Source organism: Callithrix jacchus, chromosome 10 (assembly GCF_049354715.1).
Source record: "Callithrix jacchus isolate 240 chromosome 10, calJac240_pri, whole genome shotgun sequence".
Taxonomy (NCBI): Eukaryota; Metazoa; Chordata; class Mammalia; order Primates; family Cebidae; genus Callithrix; species Callithrix jacchus.
The window spans coordinates 72,733,782-72,744,649 of NC_133511.1; the positions used below are offsets into that span (position 1 = coordinate 72,733,782).

At 36.5% G+C, this 10,868-nt stretch overlaps 1 protein-coding gene across 1 annotated transcript in view; it reads left to right on the top strand.

Moving 5' to 3' along the window:
* Positions 1 to 10,868, top strand: part of NLRP14 (NLR family pyrin domain containing 14) — a 128,002-nt gene that overhangs the window by 38,497 nt on the left and 78,637 nt on the right. The gene's annotated exons all lie outside the window — the stretch shown is intronic.

Sequence of the window (10,868 nt, forward strand, 5' to 3'; positions counted from 1 at the left end):
TAAAGTTCAAAATTATCAAGATGTTATGCTTATTTGGTTATTATGAGTGTTTGTAAGTAATGGTAAAAACCACAACTACTTTTGCACCAACCCAATAAAATTGACCTCTGGGAAAAAGACACCAGCTGTCTGATCAAACATCCCACTTTTCCAAACATACTTCTTTCTAGCCATGTTTATGCCTCTCCATAAAAGAAGTAGACATGGGCTCTGGAGCAAGGGCATTCTTTCTGGAGAAGATAATTATTCACCCTTTGAAAGGAAGCTTCTGGCAAACTACTAGGCCCTAGAGGAGACTGAACACCTACCTGGAACATCAAATTACTGGGTAGCCACACCCACCCATGAGCTGGGTATTGTTGGATCAACCAAGTTATACAATTGGATAGGTACTAAAGGAATCCATCCTAGGAGGGAAATGGTATGTTTGAGATTGATTCAGAGGGCTAAAATTTCATGACTAGGTGGCCCAGACCCCCATGTTCCATAGCTCTGCTGCACTCTTGGCTCTTGCTAAACATGTATCCATGGCCCTAAAGGGAGTTTCCTGTGACCAGCTGACAGAGGAAGTGAAAACACAGGCCTGGGTCACAGAAGAGTGGCTCAATACTGCAACCGCACCAGAGAAATCTGGTTCAACTTTTTAACAAGGTTGTGAGTTATTTTTCAATTGCCATGGACCTGCAGGTCATGTAAACTGAGTAAGCCTGGATAAATGAAGCCTGCAACCATAGGGAGAACCTAAATGCTCAGACCTAGGATCAGAAACTGAATTAAGAAGCAGACACTGCGTGTCAGAATCCAGGATCAAATCAAATTGAGCTCTGGCATCACCAGCACTACTTTATTGCAAGATCCAATCAGATCGTGCTTCATTACCCTATGCTTATAAACCCCAACCCTGCCCCTAGCTCAGGGAGACAGATTTGAGACTTTCCTCCTATCTCCTTGCAGGTCAACTTAAAATAAAGCTTTTTCTATTTTCAAAAGCTTGTGCCATGGTATTGGTCTCCATGTGTATCAGGCAACAAGCCCATGGATTGCTTGGTAACAGTATGTTGGAGCCAAAATCATACTGCTGCTGTACCTCAGCCCCACTCAAGGAGAGCGTTAAAGAACAATGGTGAAGGGAAATCTTTCCAGTGGTAAAGTCACAACAAAATGGTGAAAAACCTCATCTGTTAAAGTATTATACATAGAACTGTGTATAGAATATGTTACTATTTTTATTAAAAAACATTTTTAATACATGCACAAGCAAATAGACATGCTGGTTTTATTTAAAAAAACCAGCATGTCTATTTGCTTGTGCATGTATTAAAAATGCTTTGAAAGAATTTATCAGACACCAAAAAAATGGCTGCCTGCAGGGATTGATTGGTATGGGTGTGTGAGAGATAGAAGTGGGGGGGGGCTTACACCTTACACCCTCTGTATCTTTTGTATTTACAGCCACATTAATGTATTATCTATTTTTAAAGGAAAATTAATGTTCAGCATAGACTGGAATGTACTGTTTTTCAAAAATTCTTAAGAATGTCTTTCTGTTTGTCTTTATATACGGACAGCTATTAGTGGATATTGCCTAATTCTAATTTGTCAATTCCAGATCCCCAAAATACACCCACACACACCCCAACCACACACACAGGGGATGTTGAAAAAGAGGGTGATGAAAATATATTTGGCCCTACCAGGTATATATTCACATTATAAAATGAAAGTTATTTAAATTAGTGTGGCACACGGACAAAAATTCAACAGACCAGGAGAAATGAGAATTAAGCAACAATTATAAGAGCTTGTTTAGGAAAAAGAATCACAAGCCAGTGACTGGAGAAGGCATTTTGGAAATTCTCTGACTTTAATCCTAGACAAGCTGCCTGGCCTATGGGAAAGGGCAGAGAGTCTCAGGTCACAAACCTTATAATAATCACGGTAGAGTTCTGGACAACCACTTAGTATCTCTTTGCCTGTGTTTTTTCATGGTCGAAATGCTTGGGTCCTTGTTATCTGTGGTTTCACTTTACCCGAGTCTCCCTGCTTCCCTCCAGGATGTACAGCACGAGCCAGTGTACAGGCCCAAGGTCTGGACAGCCTCCCTTCCTCTGGTTCCCCGAGGATGCTGCCTGCAACAGCACTGAGGCTGGGGCAGCACACACCCTCCGGGTTAGTACTCCAGTGCTCTGTTGCCCCCTCCAGGGTCCTACCCTAGGGCCCCTCAGGCCTCCTGCAGTTACTGCCACCAAACTCCCAACTCACCCCTAACTGCTTTTTTATTTCCTCTTTAAGAGCTCAGGCTCAGCCTTCTTTTTCCCTGTGTGTTTCATATCTCATCTCAGTTCAACATTTGTAAATAAACTAAATGATACCTTAGAATCCTTATGACTTCTACACTTCTAGAATTTTCATATTTTTATTGTGTGGCTCATATTTTCATTGCATGGCTCATATTTTCATGATTTTGTATCCAAATTCTACTTTGCCCCGACTTTGTATAGGATTAAATATAATTCCTCAGTTGTGCTAATATTTTAATACCACTTTTCAGTATAGTCTCTTAGATTCACTGGTTAGCCAGAGCAAGCTTATTATTACAACAACTAGTTACTTATCATTACCAAGAGGCGGTTCGTGGGGAGGTGCCAGTAGAACTAGTGGCACCTCCCCACGAACCGCCTCTTGGTATTCATAGCATTGTGTAGTCCCCTTGCTGTGAATCTAGGGTGGTCTTGTGACTCTTTTCCCCTAATAGAATATGGTAGAAGTGATCATTTGGACCTAAATTTCAAGAAGGGCTAGAAGTTTGCTCTTGAGCTCATAGGAATACTGAACAACCCAGGAAGCATCTAGGAATTCTGCTGGAAATGCCATGTAGAAACTACTTGAAGAGGGAGAAGTCTGAAACTACATGGAGAGAGAAAAAGCACAGCCCAGCTTCTTCCTTAATGCAATCAAAGAATGCACACTGCCAAGACCAGCAGAACCAAGCAGCTCAGCACAGTCCAGCCCAGACTTCACAATCATGAACAAATAAAATGGTTGCTGTTATGTAAAATGGCAATAGATAACCAAAACATTAATGTTAGCAAAGGGGCAAAATTAATATATTGTTAAAGTTACATTTCAAGAGCTAAGACTGCTAATAACAGCCAAAGAATCTGTGAAGCTTCTGCAGCCATAAATAGGATAAACATGCTTAAATAATAGGACAGGATATCAACTTTGTCTTAAATCTACCTTTTTACACTAACACTAAAGTGTAAATAAAATGTGTAAATTGTCCTCAGAGGGAAAAATACTCAGTTATGTTAGATTTGGAGGACAGGACTGACAGATCATGCTGTGCCACAGAATTCTGTCACATGCTGTGAGAAATCTGTTCCTCACCAAGGGGCCCATAGAGACAACCATTGGAACTTTTCTTTCAGCTTCTACAATGAACACATGTCTAATACCATGTACCAGCTGTGAGGTCTGTACTACTCATCCAGCTATGGAGGCTTTCATTCTGGGACCTCTGACCCAGGTTAATGCCTTGGCTAGTCATATTATTGTTAAGTAAACAGGAGTATAGGAGAGCTACAGTAATACTATTTTCTAAATCAACTCCATCTTAAAACTAGCAAGGCACATTCCTTGCCAGTCACAACACACAGTCATAAGATGTTTTTGGCTAAGGAAGCAGCTTAGTGATGCTTGCAAGGACAAACTCCTATGACAGCAGAATGTCCTGATGTCCCAGTAATCACATAACAATGTATGCTTTTAAGATATGGTCATGCTTTGATGTGCTTATACACTAAAATGCCAAAGAAGAGTTTTTAAAAATCAACCAAGTACTAAACTTTGTCACGCTGTCAGCCTACCCCCACATAGACATAATAGCTTTTACATAGATAAGATCCCTACATAAGAAGAGTTTAAAACAAAGAAGGTACATTCTTCCATTTGCTGAGGACACCCTACTCTGTATCTGGGTAGCTTTCAATAAACTCTCTTCTCATTGTATTCTGCGACTCTCCTTGAATTCCTTCCTGCTTAGACACAAGAGTTCTCTCTTAGGGTCTGGATTGGGACCCTTTTTCTGGCAACACTATTTCCTACTCCATTTTAGCTTCTGATCCTCAGAGGAATTGCTTTGAGCTGATTCTTTTTTACCTACTTATTTCTAAATACAGTACTATGCTTATGCAGTTAAGATTGCCAATTTTAGGTACTCCTTTCTGATTTTTGTCTATTATGGGAAGTGGAAATTTGGTGTTTTTATACCCCCTCACCCTTCCCTGATCCTACTAATAAAGTTTTTATCAATTTTTTGTGAATTTGTTTTCAGCGTTAGCATTTTTATGACTATGCCAATATTGTCCACACGGAGACAAGCAGCGTGCTACAAATATATTTTCTTCTGTATCCTATTTTTTGTTCTTTCTTATGCCTTTATGTTCGATTGGCTTATCTAGCTTTTTACATACAGTCTAACTTCGTTACTAATGGATTTCATATTTGTAGATTCACCTACTTCCTATAATTTATTTGTAACAAAAATTAATACTTGTAGCACTTTCCCCAGTCATTTGTACACATATGCAGAGCAGGGAAAATTTCGAGTTGTCCAAGTTACATGTGCCCAGCTGAGGTGGAACAAAGCAATGCCATGCCTTCTTGTTTTAGGTCTCATACCATAAAAAGCATCATTTTCACAATGTATTTAGTGCTGTTTTAGCATTTCTGTGCTTTTTGTTGATTTTTGCTGTTTAAAATGGTCCCAAGTATAGTGCCAAAGTGCTGTCTGGTGTTCCTAAGCACAAGAAGACTGTGATATGCCTTAGGAGAAAATACATGTGAAAGAGAAGCTTCCTTCAGGCATTATTGTGCTGTTGTCTTATGAGTTCAATATTAACAAATCAATATAGTAAATATTATATATTTATATATAATATATTCTATATTGTGACATATTAATATTGCTTAATAAATACTAATTGATATTGCACATTAATTATTAAAGCCAAATTACATATTGATCCATTGAAAAAAGGTTGTGATTAGAACCTCACCCTCTGGTGAATCATGAACTTTTTCTATGCCACAGTTTCTCTTGACTATAGAATGTGCCCTGTGGGACCTTTCACAAAGCAGTTGTGAAATTTAAATGACATTAAATTTTAACTCTTCTGAGAATCAGTGTGCTGTGAAAATTAATACTTTATTATTTGAATAGGCATATTCTAGAGAAAAGATAAATTTGTTTGGGCAGTAGCCTTAGGACTCATCTTATTTCAACATTTTATTTTATAGCTGAGGCTGCTTAAGCTCAAAGAGATCAAAAGATTACCCCAACCCCAAACCATTGGTAAAGGACAGATTCTGGGTAAAACCCAAGTGAGTCTTTTGGATCCTTCAGCCACTATGCTGTCACTGTTTACCAGGAAACTATTTTAAAGAATGTTAGAGTTCTAATTCATCTGACAATTAATTTTAATGTTCAGTGAAGGATATCTTATGGGTGCAGTGATTGTGGTCTGTATTCTAAATTTTAAGGCCTGATAAAAGAGATAGAAACACATCATAGTATTGCTTTTTTGACAGGATCATAGTTTTTCAGCCTCTGCATACTCCATATAATATTCAATAGATACTAGGACTTAATTTTATAGGAATTTCTGACAGGATCTGCCTGATTCTGAAACTTTTTTTCTTTTTTGCCTTTAAAACTGAAATTTATTTCAAACAATTAGGAAAGGCATAATGATGTAGAGAATGCCTTCAGCCCATCTTCCAATGACTTAAAACCTGCTGATGCCTCAAAGAAATATGCAGAACAATATTGAGCTTTGAGGGGGTTTTATTTTATTGTTCATTTTTTACTGCATTCATCTGAAACTAATGTTAACAACATAATCATTGGCTCAATGTGAACTGGGAGTAATAGACTCTCATCAGCAATTCTGGTAAAAAAATGTATCAGAGTTCTCCAGATTCATCCATGTCCCTCCAAATGACACGAACTCATAATTTCTGATTGCTGCATAGCAAACTGACACAAGAACAGAAAATGAAACACCGCATATTCTCACTCATAGGCGGGTGATGAAAAATGAGAACACATGGACACAGAGAGGGGAGTACTAAACACTGGGGTCTATTGGGGGGAAAAGGGGAGGGCCAGTGGGAGGGGGAGGTGGGGAGGGATAGCCTGGGGAGAAACGCCAAATGTGGGTGAAGGGGTGAAAGCAAACAGAACACACTACCATGTGTATACCTATGCAACTGTATTGCATACTCTGCACATGTACCCCAAAACCTAAAATGCAATAAAAAAATAAGAAAAAAAAATGTATCAGAGTAACACAACCACAGAGACTCTGGTACTTTTTTTTTTTTACCAGAATTGCTTATGAGAGTCTTACTCCCAGTTCACATTGAGCCAATGATTATGTTGTTGACATTAGGTAGAAATATATTTTGTCTTCACAAAAACTGATCTCAGCTCAGGAAGACTTGCTCTTAGCCACTAGGCTATATTTATTCCTAAAACTTTGCATTTTTCTCACTTTGCTTTAAACACCTTTAACTCCTCCTTCTGCACCCCCTCAGGTTACTGCAATTTATGCTGGACTAAGATGAGAACTACTTTATCTGGAAAGCCTAAAGTTGGGCTCCCCAAAGTTGGGCATGACTATTCCTATGGCACAATTTGAGCTTTGTATTGTCCAGATGAAAAAACAAAAACAAAACCCTCTAGTCCCTTAAGAGTAGCTTAAATCTCAACATTGATATTTGAGATTAATATTTTAATTAACCTTAAAACATTAATCTAGACAGACTGATTTCACTGTCCCTAAAACACTGTGTTCAACTGTAAAATTTTACAAGCAATTCTTCTTGTCTATAAAGTAGTAAAGGATTTTGGCCTCCTTTTTACCTATTAAAATACTACCTAAAGCCCGGTTTTAAAATTACTTTCGGATATATTCATCATGCTCAAAATATATCCAAAACTTGATTATTTATCTCACCTCCACTGTTAACACTATGTTAACACCTTATCTCTTTTAGGGGTAACTGCAATACCTCCTAATTGGAATCCCTGCTTTGGATCTAGCCTCTACTTTGTTAATTCTTAACACAGCATTCAGAGTAAGCTTGTTTACATTTGTTAGATCATGTCACTTAAAACTCACCAGTGACTTTTTATTTCACAGTGTAAAAGACAAGGCCTTTACAATGACTTACAAGGCCCATATTACCTTTAACTTCATTCCCTATTATCCTCCTCCCTTACAGTGCTGCATTACATTCCAGGTCCATTCCCAGCCTCAGACCCTTTGTACTTGCTCTACCCTCTACATGGAATTCTTTTTCGATGGAGAGCTCCATGGCTCACTTGCTCCCTCACTTCTTTTAGTAAGATAACATCCTGAGATCTGCGTATGTGTGTGTGAGATTCTACTATGTAATGTTATATAACCCTATTCTTTACATGCGATCACTTGAGTGGATCTGTTCTTTACAAGCACCCTAATAGTATGAAACTATTTCCATAGAATATATTCCTAGATATAGAATTACTATAGAAAAGTAGCAGCAATTTTAAGGCTCGGGATTAGTCAAATTGTTTTTCCAAAGAGTTGTTATCAATTTACTCTCAACCTAAGTAAACATTACTCTACTCTTGCTGAAAATGGCTACTGTCATTTTTGTTAAAGAAAAAAAAAGATACTTCATTGCTTTAATCTGTTTATATCCTTTGTCAAACTTTTAAACTAGGTGTCCACTTAATTAAAAAGAGTTCATACTGTCATAATCATGGCAAATAAATCTCCTATTTTTATCTGACATGTTTTTCACCCACAGTTTAAAATTTTTTATGTGGTCTACTTATGTAGTATTTTTTTCCTAAGTGTTTAAAAATCCACTCTAGAGATTTATGAATATTTTAGAGTAGTGGAACCTCCTTTAAAAAAATAAAGTCTTAAGTTATTTTTGTATATGATGAGATAAAATGGGGCTAAATTTGCAGTTCTCGTTTCTAAAGGTACTAGTCTTCATGAAACCACATGGAGGTGATGGAACACAGCTTGAAAATTTGAATTCAATTGTTTTATTCTGAGAAGATCAAGAAAGTCTACTTTGTTATTAGAGTTAAATAATGATCTCAGCATGATTTACTGAATAATCCTACTCACAGATCTTTATCATGTGTGAACTCTATAAATACATGTACTATATGTTAAGTACACATATATAATCCATACACTGGTATATTTTAAGCTATTTAGTGACTTAGAATCCTTTTTATTGAAATATACAATTAAATTCTCCATTATTACAACTTCATATACCAGTATACCATTTATTATACATCAGGGCAATATCATTATTCTTATAATTATCTTTGCCCTTCTCCAATGTTTATTTTCCTTAAAAGACTAGAGCTTTTTTTTTTTTTTACACGGAGTTTCGCTCTTGTTACCCAGGCTGGAGTGCAATGGCGCGACCTCGGCTCACCGCAACCTCCGCCTCCTGGGTTCAGGCAATTCTCCTGCCTCAGCCTCCTGAGTAGCTGGGATTACAGGCACACGCCACCGTGCCCAGCTAATTTTTTTTGCATTTTTAGTAGAGAGGGGGTTTCACCATGTTGACCAGGATGGTCTCAATCTCTTGACCTCATGATCCACCCGCCTCGGCCTCTCAAAGTGCTGGGATTACAGGTTTGAGCCACCGCACTCGGCCGACTAGAGCATTTTTATCTCAAATTCATTGGGATTTCCATGAGATCTGAAATAAATCTATAAATTAGGAACATTCCTTTCAGGAAAATTAAGACTTCTCTAGTCCTCTTTTATGTTTCTCCTTTTTAAAATTATTTTCATCCAGAATTTTTATTTGTTCCTCTTTAAATTTTGTTATTAAAAACCAAACATTTTGACATTTTTCTGAATATCACGAGTTTAAAAAACTAATGATTTTGTATTTTTATCCACCTTAATAAATTAGTGCATTTTTAACCTTTAAAAACGTATTGTAGGTACTCCTTTATGTTTGTCTAATAAACCTTTACCTGGTCTCTAAGCAATATGGCCTTTTCATCTGTTATAGCATGTAATTAGAAATTTTTAACCCATTTTTTTTCAACATTTTTAAATAAAGCATTGAACATATTTTGATACATTTGGCTTTAATCATCTTCATCCATTTCTTTTAATATTTTAGGCCAACTTCTTGGGGATTTTTTTGTTAGTCATTGCTATAGAAACTGAATATTTTTTGCTTTTATCTTCTCCCATTTCGAAAGGCATATGCACTCTTTTTAGTTTTATTAGTTGCAATTTTAAGTTTGTAAAAACAAAAAAGACCTTTCTTAAATTGTCAGTCAAAAAGAAAATGTTATTATGAGTCCCTGCTATTTAAGATCAGAAATTGGCACTTTTGCTCTCCTCAACCATAGGGTAGCTAGATGTAGCAAATAAAAACAGAAATGACCTGATAAATTTGAATTTCAAATGTATAAAATTTTAGTCTAAGTCCCATGCAATATTATAAAACAATTAATACTAAAACAAGTATTCTCTGGGGACACCTTACTCTCCTACCAGACTCAGCATTTGTACATTTTACACTCGGCATTTGTGTATTTTCTTGCACATTTAATTTTTTGAAGTTTTGCAAACTATTCAGACAATTCATGTTTAATTGATTTCAGGGCTCATCACTAGTCCTTTTATACCATGATTTCCACATTCATGAACTCTTAGGGACAGGTATACTATACTGTTTTCTTGCTTATCAAAAATATTTGTTTCCTGTACATATGAAAGACAGTTTTGTTATAAAACTGTTTAGTGATAACAAACTTGTCAAATCTGAAAATTCTGAGGGTGCTGTTCCATTGTCTTCTGAGTTACTGTTGCAGAGGTCTTTATCAACCCTCCCATTTTTGGTTTTGCAGATAACCAGAATTTTTCTTTCTGCATGCTTTAAATTGCTTTTATTTCTAAGCTGTTTCTAAGGTTGCTTTGATACGGGGTTTGCCTAAAATTTAGTGACTGTATACTTTTAACTCAGAAAAAGTTTCTTAATGTCTTTGATCATTGATTCTATTCCAAATGTTCTTTCACCTTCCTTAGAAACACCTTTAATTCTCACACTGGACTTTCATTCTCTGATCTTCATATCTGCCTTTTCTCAGTTTCCATCTCATTATCCTTTTCCTATACATTTAAGATCAGATCAAGTTTACCCATTAACTATCAATTATTTTATATTCTGCAATGTTTTTACTTATTGCCTTTTATTTTGATATAGCATTTCAGAGTTCCCTGAAGTCCTTCTTTGTTGTACCTATTTCTCTTTTTACTTTAGAGACTCTCCCCTACTTGTACATTTCTACTCTAGCTTTATTGAATTGAGGTTCTCTGTTATGCCACTGAGGATACCAACAATTTAGAAATTTCCTCTGGAGCCTGCAGTAGCTAATTTTCAGGGCAATAAGTTTCGAAGTCTTTAGGATGATATTCTTTTCTTTGGCATTGCAATTCCCTCTTATTTTCCTAAGCAGGTCCCTTGCTTTTGTTTTCTCTTGGGAAGTACTACCTAAGCATATTTGTATATCAATAATTAGGACTGTGTATTCCTATTAAATCTATTCCATTTTTATAATGGCCAAACTCTCTTCTTACATAATTAGCTTCAGGGTACGTTGTTATACAGAATTCTGAGTTCAATGCTATCCTAGCAGATAGTTCTCTATTACCACTCAGTTTACTGAGATTAAATAAAATTATATTGCTTGGATCTCTAATTCTGAACCAATGGAGCATCTTACATTTCTAGTACTTCTGTCCAAACCCTTCACACTTTAG